Here is a 26,175-nt window from a genome sequence, read left to right on the forward strand (position 1 = left end):
CAGAGTTCTGAGCACCGCTCTTCATTTCTTGCCCCTTCCTATATTGTTGTTCCATTCCTGCCACTATCACCTCGTGCACCATTTGCTCTATCAATCCTGAAAAGCTTCCAGTTTCCCAGACAACATGCTCTCTCTCATGTGTCAACGTGTCTACCCCACCTTTCCTCTTTGCTTTAGAATGTCCTTTCCCCATTTGCTCTCCATACCCATTCATCTGGTTTATTGTCTTTTTTTTACTTGTCCTTTAACTCTCAACTCAAAGAGGAAGTGACCTTTCAGCAGTCCCTCCTTAATACTCCACAGTATTAGTGTACCTCTTCTGTGACCCAAACTGCGAGTGCATGATACCTGGCATGCTCTTCTCTTAAGCACTTAGAAGACTGAAATGTTGTCAGTGGTTTCCATATCCTTCTTCCATCCCAGACTGTGATCTCTTTGAGAGCTAAACTATCAGTTTCTCTGTCTTTTGTGGCTAGGGCAGAGCAGATGATGAAAAAATATTTGTTGAATGAAATGAATCAGCATACATTCTTGTAAAGATACAGGGTTTTATAGAACTGATTAGATAAACTAATTCCTAATTCCTTATCTGAAAGAATGTGTACACAGCAAGTCAAATAGTATAGATGAGCTTATGATACAAACTATGTTTCTCCTTCCACTTCATCCTGCCCCTAGCTTTATTCCCTAAAGGTAGCCTCTCTTTAACCATTTATATTTTTGGATTTCCTGGTTACTATGCCTCTAACTTCTATAGCTATATCTCTAAAGAAAACTGTACACATCCTGGGAGGTGCATAAGATTCTTAATTCGAGTACTGAAAGAAATTATTGCTGGGCACAGTGGCTCACGCTTGTAATCCTAGCACTTTGGGAGGCCGAGGCGGGTAGATCACCTGAGGTCAGAAGTTCGAGACCAACCTGGCCAACATGGTAAAACCCCGTCTCTACTAAAAATACAAAAAAATTAGCTGGGTGTGGTGGTGGGTGCCTGTAATCTCAGCTACTCAGAAGGCTGAGGCAGGAGAATTGCTTGAACCCGGGAGGTGGAGGTTGCAGTGAGCTGAGATTGCGCCATTGCACTCCAGCCTGGACAACAAGAGCGAAACTCCGTCTCAAAAAAAAAAAAAAGAAAAAAAAAGAATTATTTGAAATTTTATTTATTGTATACTTTTTTTTTGGAAAGTATATTAACTTTATTAAGTTTTTTAAGTTCCCCAAATACTTCCTGGAGGAAGGTGAAGTTCTAATTTTGGGGGTGGGAGTGGGAGGGTAGAGAAGTGGGTAAGAAGAATGTCAAATCGTTGGTTCTTTATTTGTATGCTGCTTTTAAAAAATGAAGTTAACTAATCCCAGCACTTTGAGAGGCTGAAGTGGGTGGATCACCTGAGGTCAGGAGTTCGAGAACAGCCGGGCCAATATGGTGAAACCCCATCTCTACTAAAAATACAAAAAATTAGCCAGATGTGGTGGTGGGCGTCTGTAATCCCCGCTACTTGTGAGGCTGAGGCAGGAGAATCGCTTGAACCCGGGAGGTGGAGGTTGCAGTGAGCCAAGATCACGCCATTGCACTCCAGCCTGGGCAACAAGAGTGAAACTCCACCTCAGGGGGGAAAAAAATATATATATATATATATAATATATATATATATTTATTTATTTATTTATATAAAAAATAAATATAAAAATATATAAAATAAATATATATATGAATATAAAGTTAACTACCTTTTAGCTGGATGTGGTGGCTCATGCCTGTAATCCCAGCACTTTGGGAGGCTGAGGCAAGAGAATCACTTGAGCTCAAGAGTTCGAGACCAGCCTGGGCAACATAATGAGACCCCGTCTCTATTTTTTAAAGAAAGAAGTTAATTACCTTTTTAAAAAAGTTTTTAAAAATTATTTTTAGTTGACACATAATTGTACATATTTATGGGGTACAATGTGATATTTTAATACATGTTCCATTCCTGCCACCACCACCTCATGTACCATTTGCTCTAGCAATCCGGAAAAACTTCCAGTTTCCCAGACAACATGCTCTCTCATGTGTCAACATGTCTACCCTACCTTTCCTCTTTGCCTTGGAATGTCCCTCCAACTTTCTGTCAGCTACACTTTTACTTTTATACTGCCAAAGTTGATAACATTTATATTTTTTCCTATTGTACAACCAAGTCTCCATGTAAGTATAATGATCAAATCAGGATAATTAGCATGTCTATCCCCTTAAACTTTTATCATTTCTTTAAACTGGGAACATACAAAATCCTCTCCTAGCTATTTGAAAATATGCAATAAATTATTGTTAACTAGAGTCACTCTACAGTGCTGTAGAATACTAGAACTTATTCCTCCTATCTAGCTGCACTTTTGTATCGGTAAACCAATCTTTAGCTATTCCTCTGTCCCCCGTACCTTTTCCTACCTCTGGTAACCACCATTCTACTTTCTATTTCTATGAGATCAACTTTTTTAGTTTCCACATATGAGTGAAAACATGTGGTATTTATCTTCCTGTGCCTGGCTTGTTTCACTTAACATACTGTTCTGCAGGCTCATCCATATTGCTGTGAAAGACAAGATTTCATTGTTTTCTGTGGCTGAATAGTATTCCATTACTTTGATTGATTCCCTATCTTGGCTATTGTGAATCGTGCTGCAGTAAACATGGAAGTACAGCTGTCTCTCCATACTGATTTCCTTTCCTTTGGATAAATACCCAGTAGTGGGATTGCTGTATTATATGGTAATTCTGTTTGTAGTTTTTTTGAAGAACCTCCATACTCTTTCCCATAATGACTGTACTAATTTATATTCCCACCAACTGTATATAAGAGTTCCCTTTTCTCTGCATCTTTGCCAGTATTTGTTATTTTTTGTCTTTTTGGTAATAGCCATTCTAACTGGGGTGAGATGATAGCTCATTGTAGTTTTGATTTGCATTTCCCTGATGATTAATGACATTGAGCATTTTTTCTTATCCTTCTTTTGACCATTTGTACGTCTTCTTTTGAGAAATGTCTGTTCAGATCATTTGCCCAGCTTATATGCTTTTTAAAAATATCTTAAAATGTTTCTTTTTATATAAGAAAAACTGATGATTTTCTGTATTTTGATGTATTATTATAAGTATTTCCCCGCCTTGAAAAATGCATTCAAAATTATTCTTACATACTTAAAACTTTTATTTTTGTGTAAGTTACTATATACATATAATAGATGAGTATGGTCATAGTTCTACATAGAATAGAAATAACTAAATATAATTATATTGGGGATTTGTGCTTATTACTATTTTCCTGAAAGGATTGCACTATCAAAAAAATTTGGAGATCACTGCTCTACATAATAGACTTTTATGTCTGTGTGTGTTTTTTTTGTTTTTTTTTTTTTTTTTTGAGACAGGGTCTCACTCTGTCACCCAGGCTGGAGTGCAGTGGCACGGTCTCAGCTCACTGCAGCCTCAACATCGCAGGCTCAGGAGATCCTCCCACCTCAGCATCCCAAGTAGTTGGGACCACAGACAAGTGCCACCAGGCTTGGCCAATTTTTGTATTTTTTTGTAGAGGCAGGGTTTCACCATGTTGCCCAGGCTGATCTCAAACTCCTAGGCTCAAGCTATCTGCCTGCCTCAGCCCCCAAAGTACTGGGACTACAGGCATGAGCCATCGGGCCCAGCCCACCTGTGTTTTTTGATTTATCAAGTTTAGTTAATATTTGCTAACTTGGTGTTAAAAAATGAATATTTAGTTTTCTCACATCATTATCCTTCTCCATTGTTTGATAGTTGTAATTTTAATTTAACTTATTCTGTTGCTTAACTTGGTAACCTCAGAAATAACAACTGTTTCTTATTTTATTCACTTTTGACAGTCTTTCTTGACTCTCCCCTTTTTTAGAAGGGACATGAGAACATGTGCTCCTTTTTCTACCTGTTTTTTCCTCTCTTCTACTTCCCACTTTCTGTCAGCTACTTTTACTTTTACACTGCCAAAGTTGATAACATTTATATTTTTTTCCTTTTATACAACCAAGTCTCCATATAAGTTGAATCTTAAATATGAAAACTATAAATAATATTATATTATTATGACTTGTTAATTCTTCCATAAAGGAAAATCTCCCTTATAAACCTGAAACCCATTGTCTGCAGCTTATAGTTATTTTCCTTTTCTTACAGGAAGCAAGTAGAATTAACAGACCTCAACAATTGCCCCTTGTTATTTAGCACATTACTACAAAGATTTGTCCCTTCCCAGAAGCTAGACCATATTTCTGCCAATAGGGAAAAGAACATGTGATGTTTGTAAATTCCCTGTTAAAAAGTCCCTTGTATTTAGAAATCATGCTTGCTTGCTTTTTGACGTTTCTATTAAAAAATAATAATTTAAAACCTAGCCTTTGGGATCCCTAATGAAGTAACAGAATTATGATTTGAAATCACTGTCCATCGGCCACAGTTTCTCCCCTGAGCAGTCAATATGCAGTATTTGTCTTTTGCAATAATTACCTGGTTATACTTAGCTGCAGAAAGTGGACATTTCTTCTGTTATCCGCTCCCCAAATCCAAGTGAACTGAGCTTGTTCTGGAGTTCTGGACCATTCAAATAGTGAAAATGACTCTCACCTTCAGGGAGTTAATTGCAGGAAGGAACTAGGTGTCATTTGATTCTGTGTTTATAGAAAATAGAAGAGGAGTGAGATACTTTTGGCCAGTCTTTCTCTTAGGATCCTGAAGTTTATGTCTTGAGACCAAATACATGAAAGTTAGTTCTTGCCTAAAATGAAAGACATTTCTAATTTTAGTACCCCCTAAAATATGATTCTATAAATATTATTTAGTGCAGAGCTAACTCTATGTTAGCACTACTTTTTCTTCTTGCTAGGGCCAGGGTAATGACCCTGGGCTCTCAAGACTTCAACATTAATAGTAACTGGATCCTCTTTTCTCACACTCTATCAGTTCCTTGTAATCAGAGTATGTATAAGCTTGTTTCCTGTTTGAAATGTAGCTTTTTAATGCTATTTGTCTTTTTTCCTTCCTTTTTAAAAATTTTTGCAGGGAGTTTCTAATTGCCTTCTTTTTCTGGCACCATCTTCCTTTATCATAGCCTTATTTTTTCTGTACTCTCACTTATATTTCATATTCTGTGGTGGAATCCTCCTTCTTTTTTTTCTTCTTACCAGAAACCTCCCTCCTCCATGCTTGCGTTCCCATGGTGACTGGATGCTTTTCTAGGCCTACTACACAACTGGCTTCCTAGGATTTCCCTCCGTTCTTCTCATTGGTTGGTGTCACTGTTCTCAGGACCCTAAGTCTTTCCTTGTCCTAATCTGTGCCATCTTCTTCTTTGGCAAGGATGTGTGGGAAGTAAACTTTTCGAGTGCTTTCATGTCTAAAACTGTCTTTGGCCCGGCATAGTGGCTCACCCCTGTAATCCCAGCACTTTAGGAGCACAAAGCAGGAGGATCACTTGAGCCCAGGAGTTTCAGCCAGCCTGTGGGGTTTTGCCATGTTGCCCAAGCTGGTCTCAAACTCCTGGGTTCAAGTGATCCTAATACAAAAATTAGCTGTGCTCCCAGCTACTTGGGAGGCTGAGGTGGAAGAATCCCGTGAACCCAGGAGGTGGAAGCTGCAGTGAGCCAAGATCGCACCACTGCACTCCAGCCTGGGTGACAGAGTGAGACTCTGTCTCAGAAAAACAAAACAAAACAAAAACTGCCTTTATTGTACCCTAGTACTTGTTCGTAGTTGGGCTCAGTGTAGAATTCTGGGCCAAAAATAATCTTAGAAAATTTGCAGATGCAGCTGTTTTGACTTCTAATATCCCCTGTTGCTGACAAGAAGCTAGTTTGATTATCAATCCTTTGTGGGTGACCTGTTTTTCCTGTTCAGGATCTCTGTTTTATGTTTTTATTTTGAAGTTTCCAGAGAAAATGTATAAATAGGGGTCTTTTATCAGTTGTATGGGTAGTCACTGAGCCCTTTAAATCTTAAGACTTGGATCCTTTCTCAGCTCTGGGAAATTATATTATTTGTTGAATAGTTTCTCCCTTCTTTTTCCTCTGTTTCTTCCTTCTAGAGCTCTTCCTAGTCAAATGGTGGAGCTATTGGATTGGTTCTTTATGTCTTTTCTAGCTTCTCTATTATTTTTATCTTTTATTCATGTACTTTCATTGTTGAGTTTCTTAATTTTATTTTCCAGATCGTTTGTTGATTTTCTTTCTTTTCTAACCAGTTTTTAAACTCTAAGGATCTTATATTTAATTTAAAAGTTATTTGTTTCTTTTTTATGGTTTCCTATTCATAGTTTATGTGGATGCACCATCCTCTTCAGTATTTTGATTATAACAATTTTATTTTTTAATGTTTTCTTATGCTCTGTAATTGTCTTCATTCCTTTCAGAGATTTTATTTTCTATATGTTTATCTTAGCTCTTTTTCATGCTGCTGGACTTTCTCATGTGCTTGGTGATTGTTGGTTGTCTGTTCATATTTTAGAAAGAAGGACCAGGTAACTGGTGTGGCTTTCCTCTGCTGTTTTAAAAGTTAGTCTGTTTTCCCATTAGACCTATCACTGGAATGGATGCCTGACTGAGCCCTGTATGTAGGATGGGATGCCTTGGCTGGCCTGTTTGCTCTAGGTTGAGCCTATGCTGGGCTCTGGGGTCCCTCGTGCCAGCGGAATACTTTACTCTCGTTGGACTGTACGTACCCACACTAGAAGCCTTGGCTTTCTGCAGTTTGTTCTTTCAGCTATCTGGTTTTTCGAGTAAGGGTTAATGCTAGGCTGCCTATGATCTCTGTGGGGTGGGGGAGGTGGTTGGGGGTGCCAGCCAGTGCAGTTCCAGGTACAGATCTTCAATTATTCCACCGTCTTCAACCTCACTTCTCACTCCTGCCCTCCCTGGTACCTGTTGGCTCAGAGCCCAGAGCCATCAGGTGTTCCAACTGAGATTGGCTCTGTAGATTCCCTCTAGCATTCCAAGAAGCGGTTTGGCTTCCAGGTCCTTTTAGGTTGCCTGGTAGAGTATTCTGGGCTGTGGCTTTCTCTGCCTGCCTCATCCATCAACACAATTCCATTTGCTTTTTGAAACTAGAAATGTGTTGGATCTTTTATCCGCCGGTGAATTTCCTACTTTTCTTTCTTTCTTTCAGCTGTTAGAGATTTATTGCTTCTTTTGCCTTCCTTATTTGAGTGTGGTTTTCCAAGCTGTAAGTAGCAAACATGTATCTTTAGTCTACCATCTTAAAGTCCTGATGTGAATTTTAAACTGCAGCATCTGTTTTCTAATATTTACGTACCCTATTTATCTTCATGACTGCAGTGTCTATTTAAGCATTACATAATTAACAAATTAGCTGGGCGCAGTGGCCCAGGCCTGTAATCCCAACACTTTGGGAGGCCGAGGTGGGCGAATCATGAGGTCAGGAGTTCAAGACCAGCCTGACCAACATGGTGAAACTCTGTCTCTACTAAAAATACAAAAAATTAGCTGGGCATGGTGGCGGGCGCCTGTAATCCCAGCTACTTGGGAGGGTGAGGCAGGAGAATCACTTGAACCCAGGAAGGAGGCAGAGGTTGCAGTGAGCCGAGATCGCACCACTGCACTCCAGCCCGGGCGACAGTGCTAGACTCTGTCTCAAAAATAAATAAATAAATAAAAATAAAAATAAAAAACCTAATTAACAAATTATTTCAATAAAATAAGGCGAGATAATTAGAGTAAATAACTTGAGAGGAATAAAAATAAGATGGAACTTTTTTCCCCAGAAAATCTTGTATACAGTTCATTTTGATAAAAAAGAAAAAGAAAAAGAAAAAAACTGCTCAAAGATTAGGGTCTTAAATTAGAATCAGTTTTGTGATTGAGTTCAATGGGTTTTAAGTAAACAATATCCTTTCCACTTTACTCATAATGCTGTTCATACTTGGTTTTGATAATGCTTTTGTCCTATAAAAGATCTTTATATTAATGTAATGAATTGCTTAAACATTTCACCAGCTTTTAAATAGCAATTTGGTAAAATAGAAAGACTCATGAGATAATTTATTCCCCTAGGACAGAGAAGGGATAAACAAGCCTTTTCAGTCTGTGATAGCAGAATGGTTTGGTGAATTTAAAAGCCTTAATTATTATGCTTTAAGCAACAACTTATTTTGCTTCTGTCTGATTCTTAGTTTTTGAGTTCTTCCTTTCATTAACTGTATCATGTTGCTATTTTGCTGCTCATCATTTTGCTGTTTCTCTTTTCCTCATCAAAAAGTATTTACTGCTCATGTCCATATATTCCCTGTGCTGGCGGTGTTGCTGTGGGCTGTAGATGCACACTGGCTTTTCTTTTTTTTTTTTTTTTTTTGAGACAGAGTCTCCCTCTGTCGCCCAGGCTGGAGTGCAATGATGCGATCTCAGCTCACTGCAACCTCCGCCTCCTGGGTTCAAGCAATTCTCTTGCCTCAGCCTCCTGAGTAGCTGGGATTACAAGCACGCGCCACCACTCCTGGCTTTTATCTGTACATTTGAGTGCACTTTTCGAGTATAGAGTGTGGATAGTTAAGGGAATCAATTTCTAGATTTTTGAATTCCCGATGTAGTTTTTCCTAACATTGCTCTGCCAGAGAATGTGTTTGGAATGGAGGTGCGTGCTCTGCTTTCCCACTTTCTCTTGCATAGTTGTCCTTTCTCACTTTTAGAAAGGAAAGACACACTGCTCATCCATTTCAGATCTTACAAAGGTCCATTGCCCTGGATGTAAAAACTACCAGGACACCAAACAAAGGGCAATTGAAAATTTGGTGTCTGTGTTAAGATAGTGAATGACGAGAAATACTGTCTCAGGGAATGACTAGATAACAGTTTTTTGCAATATTAGTTTCCAATATTTTGCTCTCAACAGAACTGAAAGAAGGCCTAATAGAGTTGTCTGCTAAGTAACTAATAGATCAGTAAGTATATTTTTGATGGTAGGTTACTGTTATTTTTGTCACATAACTCAAAAGATTTCCAAGAATTGAGAGATAATTGCTATAACAAGACTTCCATTTTTATCTTTTCATTTATGTGAAAAAGGTTTCTCACCATTTAAAGTTATAAAAACAAAAAATAGGGATAATTCTATTTTTTAATAGCTGAGTCCTGTTTCATTCTGGCAAGAAATAATAGTTACTGCATGTTCTTAGACGACACCAAAAGCATGGTTCATAAAGGAAAAATTGATAAATTTGATCTTATCAAAATTAAAATCTTTTTCTCTGCTAAAGACCCTGTTACAAAGATGAAAAGACAAGCTACAGAGTGGGAGAAAATATTTGCAAATCACATATCTCACAAAGGACTAGTATCTGGAATATACAAAGAACTCTCAAAACTCAGTTTTAAAAAATAATCCAGTTAGAAAGTGGAAAAAAGACACACATAGACATTTTGCCAAAGATATATAGATGGCAAGTAAACACAGATGAAAAGACATTCAAGCTTATTAACCATTAGGGAATTGCACATTAAAACCATGATGACATATCATCAGAATGACTAAAATTAAAAATAGTGAAAACACCAAATGCTGGCAAGGACGCAGAGCAACTGGATGATTCATACATTGATGTAGAATGATACAGCCATGGAAAGCAGTTTGCAACTATTTAAACTTATGGTGAAAAATTGTAGATGTCAACTTAAAAATATGCAAGGGGGTATATAGTTTTCAAATTCTTTGTGGGATCCACAAACAAAAATGCTAGAGTTTAAAAACATAATACCTCCATTGCTGAAAGGGCTACATTCCAAAAGAATGCCTTTTAAGAAATCAGAATCTTAAATATCAGAGGTAGTTGAAATATTAAGGAACTTGGCATTTGTCTGTTAAGGGGTAGAACTGTAGTACCAAAAGTCCCCTAATTAAATGATAATCATATAAAATATGGCATTAGTAAGAGTAAGAAAAAGAAGTGTTGTACTATGTTAAGATGATGTTATTGGCTTTAAATGCCTGTTTTTTAAATCAAGGTCAGGGGATGCGCTCGGACAGATGTGTTCAATAGCCATGTTCTAAACAGGAAAGAGAGAAAAAGGAAAGGCAGGTCAGGGGAGAGTTGTGTTTTTAGCAGTCTGTGTTGGGTAGGGCAGAGTGATATCGGACACTCATCTGTACTCCCAGAAATCACCCTGAAAGGACTACATCAGGTTTACCTTTAGGTAATGCATGATTTCAGATTTCCTATTTCTAGCTCCCCATGTATGGAAAATCTCTATATATGCTTGATGATGCTGTCCCAGTCTTTTTAAGTAGGGGATTAAGCCTTCCATTTCACCATTAGCCAGCTTAATATACAGGTACTTACAGGATTAGTTATAGTATAAATGAATTTCAGTCATTTGATAAATATAATTTTTTTTCTTTTTTGAGACAGGGTCTCACTCTGTCACCTAGGCTGGAGTGCAGTGGCGTGATCTCAACTCACGGCAACCCTTCCTCCCGGGTTCAAGTGATTCTCCTGCCTCAGCCTCCTGAGTAGCTGGGATTACTGGCATGGGCCACCACTGGCTAATTTTTGTGTTTTTTGTTAGAAACAGGGTTTCACTATGTTGGCCAGGCTGGTCTTAAATTCCTGACCTCAAGTGATCTTCCTGCCTTGGCCTCCCAAAGTGCTGGGATTACAAGCATGAGCCACTGCTTCCAGCCCTGATAAATGTAAATTTTCTATGGTCATTTTTTAGTTGACAGAGAAGAATTGGGAGGAAAGGGGTATCATTGGGTGGAAGGGGGCATTTGGGAAGGTGGGGAAGCAGAGGGTTAAGCTTTGAAGGCTACAAATAGAAGCAGAAGTGAGGTATTTTAGTCTTGCTAATGTATTACTTCACATGATTTAGGAATGTTTTGGTTAATTTTTTAAAATACTGCTGACTGCTTTATTAAGAAATGTGTATCCCTGAAGATTAATTAACCTAAAATATATCCTATTAAATCAGACTAGTGCAAAAATGGCCTATAGCTAGATCTACCAAGTGAATGTAAAAGTCATTTGGTTATGTAGACTTCCCTCCCCAAAGGTGATAGAAATTCAGTGTACAAAATGATAGTATTTGGTTATAAATGTCTTATGTAGCAAGTATTTTTATTGAAGTAATTTTGAATTTAAAGAAAAATGGAAGGCCAGGCGTGGTGACTCATGCCTGTAATCCCAGCACTTTGAGAGGCCAAGGTGGGCAGATCACCTGAGGTCAGGAGTTCGAGACCAGTCTGTCCAACATGGTGAAACCCCGTCTCTGCTAAAAATACAAAAAATTAGCCAGGCGTGGTGGCGGGAGCCTGTAATCCCAGCTACTTGTGAGGCTGAGGCAGGAGAATCACTTAAATCCGAGATGCAGAGGTTGCAGTGAGCCAAGATCACACCACTGCCTCCAACCTGGGTGACAGAGCAGGACTCCGTCTAAAAAATAAATGAATAAATAAAGAAAAGTAGAAAGAATTCTAACATTATCCAACTTTAAGATGAATAATATGCTTTAGCATGAGATTTCAAGTATGTGATTTGACTTGTGTCAAGCTCCTTTGTCCTTCTGATCCTTATTTTTTTCATTTACTGGTGAGGTGATGATTGATAGGACAGTTTTTTCTTACCTCCCTAATAACAATTCTGGGAGAATTAATTCATTATTGAAAGAGGAATTCTTTAGCTTGCTCATAAAATGATATATCCAAAAATTATAAATTTTTGAATGACTTTCCAAAAATACATTATGGCTTTCTATGTTGGACTCTTGCTATTTTAAGAATTTTTTGAAGTCAAATTAGTGAAATGGCCAATTTCTCCTTTCAGATTAATTGTCTGAAAGGAGAAATTGTTCAGATTAATTTGGCATATGCTTATGAGTTGCCTTAGAGGAATCAACTTTTTTTTTTTTTTTTTTTTTTTTTTAGAAAAGGTCTCACTCTGTTGCCCAGGCTGGAGTGCAGTGGTGTGATCACAGCTCACTGCAGCTTTGACCTCCCTGGGCTTAGGTGATACTCCCACCTCAACCTCACCTCAGCCTCCAGACTAGCTGGAACTACAGGTGTGCACCACCATGCCTGGCTAATTCTCCTGGCTCAGCCTCTCGAGTAGCTGGGATTACAGGTGTGCACCACCATGCCTGGCTAATTCTTCTGGCTCAGCTTCCTGAGTAGCTGGGACTACAGGTGTGCACCACCATGCCTGGCTAATTTTTGTATGTATTGTAGAGACAAGGTTTCACCATGTTGCCCAGGCTGCAGTTACGTTTTTACTTGAGGAATGGGCCTAGATACAATAACACAATTGAGATTTAATAGATATTATGTATATTTACTAAAGAGAGCCATATATGATTTTTCCCCCTGAATCTATACTTTCAAGAGGCAAGTTAATAAATATATATCTAGATGGGATACCCTTAATCTAAGCCTTACAGCAGGTGGGTATACCTTAGAGTCAAGCATTGAGCCTCCTCCACTCAGAAAGTTGTGGGGATTCTAACACCATCAGCAAGCTGCTTCAACTGTATGTGTATTGGCAGGGGTGCAAGTAGAAGTATCTGTAGTTCATAATTAAAGATTATGACTTTGTGTTCCTGGCCAACATGGCAAAACCTCATCTCTACTAAAAATAAAAAATTAGCTGGGCGTGGTGGCGCATGCCTGTAATCCCAGCTACTCTGGAGGCTGTGTCAGGAGAATCGCTTGAACTTGGGAGGCGGAGGTTGCAGTGAGCCAAGATCGCGCCACTGCACTCCAGCCTGGGTGGCAGAGTGAGACTCCGTTTCAAAAAAAAAAAAAACCTCTAACATACACATCAAGTATAGAGTTCTATAATATGGCAAATATATTTTTCCTCTGTTATAAAGAATAACATTTACATTTTAAATGATTTTGATATTGAGTGGTTCAAAAATAAACTTTGGGTTGGGCATGGTGGCTCACGCCTGTAATCCCAACACTTTGTGGGGCCATGGCAGGAGGATTGCTTGAGCCCAGGAGTTCAAGACCAGCTGGACAACACTGGGACACCCTGACTCTATAAAACATAAAATATTAGCTGGGTGGTCCCAGCTACTTGGAGGCTGAGGTGGGAGGATCGCTTGAGCCTGGGAGGTCGAGGCTGCAGTGAGCCATGAATGCACCACTGCCTCCAGCCTAGGCAACACAGTGAGACCCAGTCTCAGTCGATCAATCAATCAATAAACAAATAAACTGTGAAATTCCTTTTATGAAGGATGCTGTGATTGTACAACAAAATGTCAGGTCAGGGTGTGATTTTTAACTATGAAATTGACCTTTCACACAACCTGGAAGTTACTTTTTAAGTTTAGAATTTTCCAAAGTAGATGAGTAAAAGTGCTTAGTTTTTCTTTTTTCTTTCTTTTTTTTTTTTTTTTTTTTTTGAGATGGAGTGTAGCTCTATCTTCCAGGCTGGAGTGCAGTGGTGCAATCTCGGCTCAACCTCCGCTTTTTGGGTTGAAGCGATTCTTCTGCCTCAGCCTCCTGAGTAGCTGGGATTACAGGTGTGCACCACCACACCCGGCTAATTTTTGTATTTTTAGTAGAGACGGGGTTTCACCATGTTTGTCAGGCTGGTCTTGAACTCCTGACCTTGTGATCTGCCCACCTTGGCCTCTGAAAGTGCTGGGATTACCGGCGTGAGCCTCGGCACCCGGCCGTGCTTAGTTTTAATTAGATACTAGATCTGCAACTTGGGAAAGTATCTGCTAACTTAATGAAATATCTGATTAAAGATCAGAAGCTATTTAAAAATCAGTAGTCTAGTCAGTCATATTTTTCTACCAACCTAAACTTTTATTAAAGCTTTAATAGCATCCATATTAAATAATACATACTTGTCAGGATAACTTTTGAAAAAAATAATATACCCTAGAAGAAGATTTAAAGAAATGCAGATACCTGTGCACAGTTAAGCACCTGCTCATGGCCGGGCATGGTAGCTCACGCCTGTAATCCCAGCACTTTGGGAGGCTGAGGCAGGCGGATCACGAGGTCAGGAGATCAAGATCATCCTGGCTAACAAGGTGAAACCCCTTCTTGACTAAAAATACAAAAAATTAGCCTGGCGTGGCAGCGGGCGCCTGTAGTCCCAGCTACTCGGGAGGCTGAGGCAGAATGGCGTGAGCCCGGGACGCGGAGCTTGCAGTGAGCAGAGATGGTGCCACTGCACTCCAGCCTGGGCGACAGAGTGAGACTCCGTCTCAAAAAACAAAACAACAACAACAACAAAAACAAAAACAAATAACCTGCTAAGTAGCTGCTCGTTAATCCTTATTTTTAACAAAATTGCATAGTGTATCCATGGTTCTTCCACTATGGCCTAAGGAAAACACTCATCCTAAATTGTTGGTTCATTTGAGACCGATCTGCTGAGAACTCCGCTGAATTTCCCATGTAGCCAGTTGTTAAAAGCAGTCAAACACTTTTATTACAGGCCTATTGGTGGCATGGGCTCTCTGTTATTAATGTCTGGCTTTCATTCCATAACAGTCCAACCACTCTATGGGTCTTTATAAAAAGAGGTGGAAAGAAATGTTCTGTTCAGACCTGGCCTTCTAAATTAGTGACTAAACCGAAGCTAAAGAAGATGATCATCACTCCATCCTGCGCAGCCCCCAGTATAACAATGAGGCAGTATAAAGTAGTAAAGAACAAAGTTTGGAAGTCAGACAAACCAGGATTCAGATCCTGGCTCTACTACGTATGTGCTGACTGATCTTAGGCAATGTGCTTAACCTAAATCTCTTTAACTATAAAATTATGAAAAATACAAAAAATATTATTTCATGGAATTATTACGAAGATTAAATGAAATAATATGTGATGTACTTTGTGTATAGTTCATAACAATAAGTAGGAGGAGGGAAGAAAATCATTCATTTCTAATGCCTTTTTAATTTTTTAAATCAGAAAAGAACAAATTTGTTCTGCCAGACTATTATTAGGTTCCTAATTCTGTGAAGCTGTGACCTGGGGTAAAGGTTAATCTGTAGTTAGCTTAAAACCAGTTTCATTACTAGCCTTTACAGTATACTTTGGTATTTATCCAAGATCGGGGTGCTGGCTTTTTATGTGAAAGGCCAGAATCTTAACATTAAGTAGTGAGAAAAAGTAGTCCTTAACTTTTCATTAAAGTATAACATGAATATTGAAAGGTACATTTATGCTGAAGAAACACCATTTTACCAGCATGCTAGAAGCCTCCCTCATTTCTTGTCCTGTCTTCTAATGGAAGTCTAGTTTTGCCTGATTTTGTTTTTGATATAAGTGGACTCATATCTTTGGGGTCTGGCTTCTGTTGCTCAGCATTATGTTTGTGAGAATATCCTTATTGTCACATGTAGTTACATATCTTTCATTTTCATTGCTGTCTAGTATTCCAAGTGTGAACATACCTCAATTTATTTATTCATTCTACTGATTTTTGTTTTTAGAGACAGTCTCACTCTGTAGCCCAGGCTGGAGTGCAGTGGAATGATCATAGCTCACTGTAACTGGGCTCAAGTGATCCTCCCACCTCAGCCTCCCAAGTAGCTGTGACTACAGGTGCACGTCACCACACCTGGCTAATTCTTTTATTTTTTTTTGTAGGGACAAGATCTCACCATGTTGCCCAGGCTGGTCTCAAACTCTTGGGCTCAAGTGATCCTCCTGCCTTGACCTTCCAAAGTGCTAGGATTACAGGCATGAGCCACTGCGCCTGGCCCTCTCCAGTTTTTAGCTATTACAGATATTGAAGCTATGGATATTCTAGTACCTGTCTTTTGGTGAACATACATAAGCATTTCTGTGAAATGGAATAGCTGGGTCATAGATATACCTATATTCTGTTTTTAAAAAATTATTTTACTTATTTTTTAAAAATTGTTGTAAATTGCATATATTTATAGTGTGCAATATGATGTTTTGAAATATGTATACATTGTGGAATTGCTAAATTGAACTATTAATAATTAACATATGCATTAATTACCTCACATACTTTTTTTGTGGTGATAACACTTAAAATCTACTTAGCAATTTTCAAGTATATATATATATTGTCATTAATTATAACCACAATGTTATATGATAGATTTCCTGAACTTATTCCTTCTGTCTAATTGAAATTTTGTATCCTTTGCCCAACATCTCCCTCTGTGTTCAGTTTTTTTAAAAATGCCCATCTTTATTTTATTTTGTTTTTAGAGATGTGGTCTTGCCATGTTGTACATGGTAGAAGCAGAAAAAAAAGATGCCAATTGCTGTGTGAAACCATTTTTTTAAAGGACTTAATATCACATTCACCAAGGTGAAGTCTTCATGACCTAATCACCATCTAAAGGCCCTACCTCTTAATACTGTTGCATTGGAGATTAAGTTGCAACATGAATTTTGGAGGGAACACAAACATTAAAACCACAACAAGTAGTGTATGAGAGTTTCAGTTGCTCCACGTCCTCCCCAATACTTGGTATTTCACATATTCATTTTAGATGTGCTGATGGGTGTAGAGTGATACCACGTTGTGGCTTTTTGGTTCGTTGGTTTGTTTTTGAGATTGAGTCTCGCTCTGTCCGCAAGCTGGAGTGCAATGACGTGATCTTGGCTTACTGCAACCTCCGCCTCCTGGGTTCAAGCGGTTTTCCTGCCTCAGCCTCCTGAATAGCTAGGATTGCAGGCGCCCACCACGCCTGGCTAATTTTTATATTTTTAGTAGAGACAGCATTTCACCATGTTGGCCAGGCAGGTTTTGAACCCCTGACTTCAAGTGATCTGCCCGCCTCTGCCTCCCAAAATGCTGGGATTATAGGCATAAGCCACCAGGCCCACCATGTTGCAATTTGAATTTGCATCTCCTTGATAACTAATGAAGTTGGGCATCTTTTTCAGGTTTATTTTCCATTTGGATATCCTCTTTTATGAAGTCATTCAAGTTCAGGTATTTTGTTCACATTTCTGTTGGTGTTCTGTATATATTTTTTTAATCAACTCATGGGAATTCTCTGTGCAATCTCTATGTAAATAAACCCTTTGTCAGATATATTATTGCCATATCTTCTACTTTTGTTGTCATTTTGTTCTAATATTGTATTTTGATGAGCAGAAGTTCTTTTTTTTAATTTTATTTATTTATTTATTTATTTATTTATTTATTTTTGAGATGGAGTCTCGCTCTGTCACCCGCCACCACGCCCAGCTAATTTTTTTGTATTTTAGTAGAGACAGGGTTTCACCCTCTTAGCCAGGATGGTCTTGATCTCTTGACCTCGTGATCCGCCCGCCTCAGCCTCCCAAAGTGCTGGGATTACAGGCGTGAGCTACCGCGCCCAGCCAAACAGAAATTCTTAATATAATCAAGTTTATTATTTTTTTCTTTTATTAGAGGTTTTGTGTCCAGTTTAAGAAGACACAAATACTTTAAATATTCTAAGGTCACAAAAATATTCTATTGTTTTTCTCTGAAAGTGTTATTGTCCTATCTTTCACATTTAGATCTGCAGTCAGTTAGGAATTGATTTTTGTATATGGTGTAATTAAAGATATATGTATTTTTTCCAATTAGATATTCAAATGACCTGGTACTGAGATTTTTTAAAAAGCAACATTGCCCAAAAAAGCAACTTTGGCAATAGTTGGTTCATTCACCAGTAGAATGAATTCCAATCCTAGCCCAAAAGGAGGCTGAAAGATGTGTCAGAGCCTCTTTTTCTTTCCGGATCACCATTTAGTCTATAAAAAATAAAGCATGTGTGGATTTCTGTTGTGATCCCCACAAATTGAAAGTCACATCTGCAAAAGTTAGATAGAAGTATATCATGCAGTATCTGTGAAGTAATACTTGCAAAGTATTTATGATAGGTTAGTCACCAGTTAATGTGCTAGGAAGAAGTCACCATGCCTGGCTAATTTTTTTTTATATTTTTTAGTAGAGACAGGGCTTCACCCTGTTGGCCAGGCTGGTCTCAAACTCCTGACCTCAAGTAATCTGCCCACCTCAGCCTCCCAAAGTGCTGGGATTACAGATATGAGCCACCATGCCCAGCCTTGGATTAGCTCTTTATGATTCCTTAATCCTTTTTTCTAGTACCTTACAAATTAATTTTTCTGTTTTACATCTGTTAAGAGACAAAGGACTTAAGTGCAATTAAATTGGACATAAAAACTGGTAAGAATTTAATGAATAGTAAAACTCATGATCCTATTCAATTGTAAACTCTTGGTAGCTAGTGGGTACAGGGACTATGTTTATACTTTTTGGATTTCCATAGAGTGAATGAACAGTGAATTGCATGTAAGGGTATCTATATCTTTGTGAATTCACAATTGTCTCAAGTAGTAGAAAAGCAAAAGTAAAAGTTGTTTTTACAGTTGATTTACAGTTTTTACCAAAGATCTAAATGACCTATGTATTAAACACGATCAAACTTCATCATCCAGGACCGTGTATAACAGCACTCAATAAAGCAATAGATAAAGGGTCTTGATGTCTGATAGTGCTGCGTGGTACTTGCTATGGAGGGTCTGGCAGAACTGGACTCAAACAGCTTCTCTGAGCTTCTTTCTTTCTTTCTTTTTTCTTTTTCTTTTCTTTTTTTTTTTTGAGACTGAGTTTCGCTCTTGTTGCCCAGGCTGGAGTGCAGTGGCGTGATCTCGGCTCACCGCAACCTCCGCCTCCCAGGTTCAAGCAATTCTCCTGCCTCAGCCTCCTGAGTACCTGGGATTACAGGCATGCACCACCATGCCTGGCTAATTTTTGTATTTTTAGTAGAGTTGGGGTTTCTCCATGTTGGTCAGGCTGGTCTCAAACTCCCGACCTCGGGTGATCCGCCTGCCTCGGCCTCCCAAAGTGTTGAGATTACAGGCGTGAGCCACCATGCCCAGTTTCTCTGAGCTTCTTTTATGTTCTCCTTCTGTTTCCCCTTCAGAAAAACTATACTTAGGTTTTCAAAGCCGCCTATTTAGTTAAATGAATGAAGAAAGATGTGATCCAGATTTCCATAACTTCAACTCTGTACTGCATTTTTCTGACATTGTTTTTCTTGCTGACTCTATGCAGAGCCAAATCTACAGCTTTTTTATAGTAGAGATGATGTTTCCTGTGAGGTTTTTTTGTTGTTGTTATTGTTGTTCTTTTGTTTTTCTTTTTGAGATGAAGTCTCTCTCTGTCGCCCAGGCTGGAATACAGTGGCATAATCATAGCTCATTGCAGCCCTGAACTCTTGGGCCCAGGTGATCGATCATCCCACCTCAGACACCTGAGTAGCTGTTCCAGCCACCAGAGTAGATGTTCCAGCCTGGCTAATTTTTATCTTCCTATTTTTTGTAGAGACAGGGTCTCGCTTTGTTGCCCAGGCTGGTCGTGAACTCCTGATCCTCCCACCTCAGCCTTCCAAAGTGCTGGGATTACAGACATGAGCCACCATGCCCAGCCATTTCCTGTGTTTTAATGTCTTTAGTTAGTTGGGTATAGAATAGTGAGGGATTTTTTTTTGCTCACTTATTTGAACACGTTATAATATAATAAGGATAACATAAAGATCTTATCCTTGAGTTGTCTGGAACTGTATTTTAAATGATAAAACTAATTTCAGCGACCCTGATCGACCCTGTTGATTTTACAGATGAGGAGGAAACATGTTCAGGTCATGCAGCTAGTTAGTAGCAGGGATAGCACTTAAATCCTGGTCTTGTGACCTTGATTCCAGTTACCCCTCTCTGCTTTTAAATATATTGAGCCGTAATTTTTAAAGAATCTCCCCAAGTTTAAAGATTCAGAATTTATTAATTGTGTTTTAATAGTTTTAAAACCATTTCTAATCTCATTTTATTTTGGCGACTCTGGGACTTGAAATACATAGTTCTTTAAAAAACTGTTATATTAATATATAGTATCTCACAAAATAAAAGTATATTGCAATTTCTAGCAAAATACTGAACGGGAATGTCAAGTTATGAAATGACTTAGATTAAAAGAGTTTAAGACGTGAGCAACACGTTCTTTTTAGTATTATTTAGAGAGTAGTGTTGCTCAATAGAGAGGTGGAAATATTGAACTGGGAATCTCAAGACCTGTGTTTTGTCCTGTCACCGACTAGCTGTATGATTCTGGGCAAATGACCCACCTTCGCTGAGCTTCAGTTTGCTTGTCTGATACATAAAGGAATAGAGCTAGAATTAGAACTATCTCTTCAGTAAATAACTCTCACTATTGCTGAATGTGAGAAGTCAGGCAGAGCACATTTGTTGTCAGAAGTCTTTGGACACGAAAATGATCTGTGCCTAATATTCTTCATCTTGACACTTGTAAGTAACCACAGGCCCGCCAGCCAGCCAGCAATCAATCTCTATCTGTAGAACTTCCATTGTTGTCCATGTATAGCAGTCTGGAGAAGGGCCAGGTTTTATTTTTGCCAGGAACTCTCTTGGCAAATCTGTATCCCTAGGGATGTCTGTTTAATTTTGTGGTGCAGAGCACAGTTTAGTGAAAAAGAAGAGGAATGCTGAGCTATTTGATTCTGAATGCTTTCAGAGATAGATCATTTTCATTTGTTTCCATAGTATCTATGTTTCAAGATGTTTTGAGGGAGAAGGTGAGCCAAAATAAGATGAAAAGAGGAAGGTGAGAAACCTTCCAGTATATGCTGACTCAGGAAATACATTTGAACTATGCAAGTATGCGTGTTTCCACAAATAGGAAACTTCTGATATACATATCCAGATTTGTCATTTTAGCCTTTCTCATGCATAACTTTTTGATTTTAAACTAGTCTCCTAGATTTAAACTGTTAAGAAAAAGAAACTTCTATGGAAAATTGGCATATTCTACTAGATATTTCAAAACTATCCCATTATCTTGCCTTCTGGAAATAAATATAAAAGTATTTGAATTTGAATAAATTCTCCACTTTTTAAATTCATTTATAAAGATCTCAGTTTACATCTAGATTTAACATTCATTTGTTCAAGAAAATTTATTTTGTGACCAAAAGTTGTATGCTGAAAATTAAATACCTGAATTTCTTAAACCATAGAAATAGATCAAGTTGAGGTTGCATTTAGTTAAAATGCCAGTGTGTGTTACCACTGACCTTCATTCTTTATTATCTTAAATTTTTCAGTCTTTCAAACCTTTAACATCTTTTTCTTCTAACTTTTATATCCATTTGTTGACAAATCCTAAGAAGTTTACTTTCATAATGTCTCTCAAATTTCACCCTTTATCTTCACTGCTGTTGGCCTGTCCTAATCCAGAAGGGCCTAGATTGCTGCAACAACTTCCTAACTAGTCTCCCTTTCCTCAGTATTCCCTTTAAAAGTCTTAAGCTAACATCCAGATTAATCTTCTTTAAATATCAGACTGTATATCTGTTTAGAAATCTTAAAACTTCTTCATTTAAGTCTCAATACTGTCAAGCATTTAAAGCCCTTTATGTGTGGTCCTTTCTTTTCCATCCAACTGAATTAATTCAGCAAATAGTGTTGCAAGCAGCGATATGTGAGGCACTGTGCAAAGATAAAGATAAATCAAATCTAGCTTCTTGCAGATATAGGTCAGCATTAATGTCAACACATCCGGGATTTTTTTTTCCTTTTAGAAACTTGTTCTACTTCATTCCATTCCACTTAAATTATTCTTGCCCAAGATATCAGTGATCTCCTTATTGTTAGATTGGGCAGTTTTCTTTTCCTTTTTTTAAGAAACAGGGTCTTGCTATGTTGCCCAGGCTGGTCTCAAACTCCTGGCCTCAAGCAATCTTCCTGCCTTGGCCTCCCAAAGTGTTGAGATTATAGATGGGAACCACCCCACTGGGCAGTTTTCAATATGAATTGTACTTCACTTTGTTATGGCATTATATACTATTGACTATGCCTGCCTCCCTGATACTTCTTCCTTCTGTAGTTTTTAGGTATAGAAACTATTCACCTTTTCAATTTCTTTTTAGAACTTTTCAAAGGAACAAAGTTTTAGTTTTGTTGATTTTTATTTTAAGTTATGTTCTGTTTCATTAGTTTCTGTCTTTATTATTTCTTTCCTTCTACTTCTTGGGTTTTGGGGGTTTTTGTTTGTTTTTCTGTTCCTTTTCTTCTTCTTGAGATGTATGTTTAGCTCTTTCATATTTTAAAAAATATACTTTAATTTTTAGAGCAATTTAAAATTTGCGGCAAAATTAAGCAGAGCATTGTCATATACCCCCCTGCCCCACACATGTACAGCCTCCCCCACTATCAACATCCCTCACCAGAGTGGTACATATGTTACAATTGACAAACCTACATTGACACATCATTATCTCCTGAAGCCCTTAGTTTACATTAGGGTTTACTCTTGATGTACATTCTTTGGGTTTTGACAAGTGTATAATGGCGTGTGTCCACCATTATCTTATCAATCAGGGTAGTTTCACTGCCCTAAAAATCCTCGGTGCTCCACCTGTTCATCCCTCCAACGCCTAGCAACCACTGATGTTTTTACCATTGTCTTTTCTGGAATATTATATAGTTGGAATTCCACAGTATGTATGTAGCCTTTTCAGATCGGCTTCTTTCACTTAGGAATACACATTTAATCAGGTAGGGTATGTCTGACAAATAATTTTCTAAAATCTTAAAATGACTACAAAAGGAATACACATTTAAGATTTCTCTACATCTTTTCATGGCTTGATGGTTCATTTCTTTCTCTTTTTTACATTTTATACTTTAATAAAATAATAAACACTGTTATAGGTAAAAGACAATTCAGTACATTTAGTTGGATAAGATTTTTTAAATTTTTAAATTTTTTTTTGAGACAGAGTCTCGCTGGCCAGGTTGGAGTGCAGTGGCGTGATCTCAGCTCACTGCAACCTCTGCCTCGCAGATTTAAGTGATTATCCTGCCTCAGCCTCCTGAGTAGCTGGGACTACAGGCATGTGCCACCACACCTGGCTAATTTTTGTATGTTTGATAGAGATGGGGTTTCACCACGTTGGCCAGACTGGTCTCGAACTCCTGACCTCAAGTGATCTGCCCGCCTCGGCCTCCCAAAGTGCTGGGATTACAGGCATGAGCCACTGTGCCCGGCCTAGTTGGATAATATTTAAAAATTTACATATTTGCGAGCTCGTAGATTCTTTACCACCATGGTATATTTTAATCTATGTAGTCAGAGTCTTCTGGAATTTCAAAAGTTTTATCAATTTTATTTTCTTCAAACCCAAATTTTCTTTTGGCCCAAGATTTTATTGCAAATGTGTTATCAGTCTCTCTGTTAGCAAGTACTTTATTTGCCTGATGTATTTCTTCAACAACTTGCGGGTCACATTATTTGCATTTTTCAACTTCTGCCTTTGATCCCAGAGTGAAGAATGCTCTTTGGCTAACATGGTTCACTCCTTCATCTCATGTTGGCCAATTTTAGTTTTTCTGATGCTTTTCTGTAAGTTTGCATGCTTTTGGCTTCCCTGAAACAACTGAGATTTCAGAACCTCCAATTTACATGTTCTTGCATGAAGAATTTTACTTGGAAAAGACTGATAATAATTAGAAGTTCCAGTTCTCTCACAGTCAACCATATCATTATCAACTAAACTTTGAAGGACTTTTTTCTTTTACTAACACAGCAGTAATGCCTTTCTCTTTGGGAGCAGTCTTCTCCATGTCTTTTTTTTTCTTTTCAAGAGATGGCGTCTCGCTACGTTGGCCAGGTTGATCTTGAACTCCTGGCCTCAAGCAGTCCTCCTGCATCAACCTCCCAAAGTGCTACTATTACAAGCATGATCCACCACACCTGGCCTTCTCCATGTCTTTTAATTGAAATACATCTTTTGTTTTAAAAAATGTTTCCATCATGCAGGCTCTCTTTTCTTCTGCACTCAGTCCTTTTTTCTTTAATATGGTGTGGGCACCAGGCCTTCGAATGGTGGGGTCTGCACATGGGGTGAGGGGCCAGCTCATTTCTTTTTGTTGCTAAATAATTGTCCATTGTCTGATGTACCACAGCTTACGTATCATCCACCTACTGAAGGACATCTTGGTTACTTCCAGGTTTTGCCAATTATATGAGAACTTTGTACTTTCTGTTCAGTTTTTCTGTAAACCAAAAAAAAAATGCTCTAAAGAATAAATCTATTAATTTAAAAAAATAAGGAAAAAGAATCTGTCTCTCCATTCATTCAACAAACATTTGTCAAATATCTAGTATGTGCCAAGCAAAGAATGAAGTACTAGAAGTAATCAATTACATAAGACATATTTCTTTCAAGGAGTGTAGTCTAGTGGGAAAAGTAAGTCAACAATTGGAGTGATATTTGTATTTCAGAAGTGTGTAGAGTGTTACAGGACCCCAGGAAGGGACCATCTTAGTCTTAGTTGGTATAGGGGAGGGAGAGACAGAAAAGGCTTTTAAGAAGCCATGTTTATTGGAGACTTTTAGAATGAATATCAGTTGACTAGATAAAAATTTGTGTGTGAGGTCATGGGCACCTTGAGGAGATAATATTCTATATAGAGTAAACAGTATCAGAAAAGGCATAGAAAGAAGAAACAGCGTGGCATGAACAGAGAATTACAAAAAGTTCTTTCCTTCGCAAAAGAAAAGATTGCATTTGGGGGTATTCAGGTCATGAAACTAAGAGGGTAAATAATACCATGAGGGGCCCTCTGTGTTAAATGAATTAGAATTGGTTCTATATCCTGAAGGCTAAGGAAAGTTACTGATGGTGGATTTAGTTAATGTGAGAAGATTCCTCTTTTTGTCTTCTGCAAATACATAGAAATGCTGGATAAAATATAACCTCCCTTTCTCAGTTTTTTTTTTATTACTACCTAATTAAGTTTGAAAGCAAGCAAAGGAAATCTCCAGATACCAGAAATGACAAGGAAACTCAAATCCAGATATGAAAGAGAGCTAAAGCCAAAATGGCCAATGGGGAGTGGGAACCATAGTTTTAAGGGCTATATGAGGTGAGGAGAAAAGACTTCAGGCTTCTGAGAGTCAGAGAATTGCAATTGACCTGTGTATTTAAAATTGGGAGCCACAAAAGGCCATGCTGCCTTTGAGGAAGAGTATTCAACAGCATCACTCCCCTGGCTTACAAAAGCAACAGGGACCTGTAAGTGGGGTTGTAGGCCTTCAGGGAGTCAGAAACAAGGAATAAGGCTAGAGGGAGAAGATGACCAGTGACCCAAGCCTAAGCCAGTCAGCTCATAGCATTCTACTGGCCACAGTGCTTGGTTCAAGGGTGGTTATGTTTTCTAAAAATTTATTTAGTTGGAGTGAAGCCCAGGACCACGTTTGTTGGTTTGACTCTTTCTTCCTTCTCTGGTTTTGAAGATGGAAGCATGTAGCTCTGAAAGCTGCTGGTTCCATCTTGTGACAACTTGGAAAGTCAGCGAGGATGAAGATGAACCTCTGGAAGGTGGATGAAGAATCAAAAAAATTCACCCAGTGTGAGACACTGAATCAAAACAACATTGATTATTTCAGCTGCTGGTGATGACATAATAGATTACTCACACTAACCTCCCACAGACAAAGATTATTGAAATGTAGATTTAAAAATTACATATATGTATTTATATATTTTAAACAGCTATTTAAAGGCACTGGAAAGGAAGTGAAAGAAAAGATAAACTCAATCTGAAAGGAAGGAACTTGCCCCTGAAGGTACTCCCCAGTCTGTGCCTGGCTCCAGAGGCAGAAATCTTAGATAACAGGGCTCAGGACTAGTAGAGCAGCCAGAAACTTAGGCAAAAAATCTTGGAAGGGGAGGAGATGCAGAAAGATTAGTCCCCAAACCTGTATTTAACATCTGCCCAACTCCTTCATATGTGTGGGGAGGCCCAGGAAATGCAATGAAAAAGCAGCACCTGGAAGCTAAAAGAACGGAGAGGAGCTTTCAGCAGATGCTGATGGCAGGAGAGACAGAATTTGGAAATTGAGTCTCACCAAATTAACCGCCTGCTAGAACAAAGATCCATCTTCAGAGGAATGTTACAGAATCTAGAGTCATGACAACATATTATACATAATGTGTAATAACCAATCCAAAAATCACTACACATGTGAAGAAACAGGAAAATGTAACCATGTTCAAGAGAAAGTAGTCAATAACAAAATATCTTCAAGATGACCAAGTGTTCATATTCGAAGTCAAAGATATTAAAGCAGTCATTATAAATATGCTTAA

General features: G+C 38.3%; 1 protein-coding gene and 1 pseudogene across 2 annotated transcripts in view; one reads left to right on the plus strand and one right to left on the minus strand.

Moving 5' to 3' along the window:
- The window catches only part of DIPK1A (divergent protein kinase domain 1A), a 121,228-nt gene that overhangs the window by 11,101 nt on the left and 83,952 nt on the right, over positions 1-26,175 (plus strand). The window lies entirely within an intron of this gene.
- Positions 23,138-23,777, minus strand: LOC129012411 (meiotic nuclear division protein 1 homolog; annotated as a pseudogene).

The sequence above is a fragment of the Pongo pygmaeus genome, chromosome 1, assembly GCF_028885625.2.
Source record: "Pongo pygmaeus isolate AG05252 chromosome 1, NHGRI_mPonPyg2-v2.0_pri, whole genome shotgun sequence".
Taxonomy (NCBI): domain Eukaryota; kingdom Metazoa; phylum Chordata; class Mammalia; order Primates; family Hominidae; genus Pongo; species Pongo pygmaeus.